General features: G+C 39.2%; 1 non-coding gene across 1 annotated transcript; it reads left to right on the top strand.

The window, feature by feature from the left end:
• Positions 1-286: 286 nt before the first annotated feature.
• On the top strand, positions 287-393 carry LOC112998005 (small nucleolar RNA R71). Its single transcript, XR_003263052.1, has one exon. It is a non-coding gene; the product is annotated as a small nucleolar RNA R71 (small nucleolar RNA).
• The last annotated feature ends 1,101 nt before the right edge of the window (positions 394-1,494 follow it).

The following is a 1,494-nucleotide window of genomic DNA, read 5'->3' as shown; positions in this document are numbered from 1 at the left end:
CAAGGCCAGCTGGGTTACCAGGTTAACTAAGGCATCTAGTTTACCTTCAAGCTTCTTAGTTTCAGCTGATGAAGATGAATTCGTGGCTACTTCATGTACTCCTCTAATGACAATAGCATCATTTCTGGCACTAAATTGCTGGGAGTTGGAAGCCATCTTCTCAATTAAATTCCTGGCTTCAGCAGGGGTCATGTCTCCAATGGTTCCACCACTGACAGCATCTATCATACTTCTCTCCATGTTACTGAGTCCTTCATAAAAATATTGGAGAAGAAGCTGCTCAGAAATCTGGTGGTGAGGGCAATTGGTGCATAGTTTTTTAAATCTCTCCCTGTATTCATATAGGCTCTCTCCACTGAGTTGCCTAATGCCTGAAATATCCTTTCTAATGGTCGTGGTCCTGGAAGCAGGGAAAATTTTTTCTAAGAATACTCTCTTGAGGTCATCCCAACTTGTGATGGACCTTGGAGCAAGGTAATATAGCCAGTCCTTTGCCACTCCCTCTAAAGAATGAGGAAAGGCCTTCAGAAAGATGTGATCTTCTTGGACATCTGGAGGTTTCATGGTGGAGCAGACAATATGGAATTCTTTCAAATGTTTATGAGGGTCTTCACCTGCAAGGCCATGAAACTTTGGAAGCAAATGGATTGGTCCAGTTTTAAGAACATATAGGACATCCTCATCAGGGTATTGGATGCACAAGCTTTCATAAGTGAAATTAGGTGCAGCCATTTCCCTTAGAGTCCTCTCACGGGGTGGAGGTTGTGCCATGTTCTCAGAATGTTCAAAATTATAATGCTCAAAATCAGGATGTTCAAAATCACCAATAACAGAATGCACAGACTCACCAGTAACAGAATGCTCAGGATGTTCAAAAGGCACAAAATGTTCAGGGAAAGTAGGATGCACACTATGCCTAACTAATCTATGAAATGTTCTATCTATTTCAGGATCAAGGGGTTGTAAGTCAGATGGATTGCCTCTAGTCATACACTACATTCAGCATGCACAACTAGTTGTCTTCTTATGCAAGTAACAATGTAGGTTTGAACTATAGCTACCATCAAATGATATCCAAATGACTTGAAATTTTGTGAGCAACACCCTAAAATCAAGAAAAGATAGCACAAAAAATTTTAGACAAAAAATTCAAAGTCTAACTATGGAAACTACCTAAGGAAGGTTTAGAAAAATAAAACAATAAAACTTGAAAAAAAAAAACTAGTAAACAGGCAATTTTGGCTAGTTAAAGACCTTAGCCGGCCTTTGGCCGGCAGCCACGGTATGGGAAATTTTTTCTACCCCAAATACATATATAATAATAGTCATTCTGATACCCGGAGCAAAAGTTATGCCCGTTTGAAGTTTTGCTAAACACAAGTTCTCAAAATTTCTTGAATTTCTCATATCTAGCCACAACAAGTGTTCCTGGTATTTTTCACACAAAATATGAGTCAAAAGAACCTACCACACCAAAATTCAGCCAAAAATAAC

The sequence above is a fragment of the Glycine max genome, chromosome 9, assembly GCF_000004515.6.
Source record: "Glycine max cultivar Williams 82 chromosome 9, Glycine_max_v4.0, whole genome shotgun sequence".
NCBI classification, from domain to species: domain Eukaryota; kingdom Viridiplantae; phylum Streptophyta; class Magnoliopsida; order Fabales; family Fabaceae; genus Glycine; species Glycine max.
The sequence above is the reverse complement of the archived record's forward strand: the minus strand, read 5'-3'. Positions and strand labels throughout refer to the sequence as shown.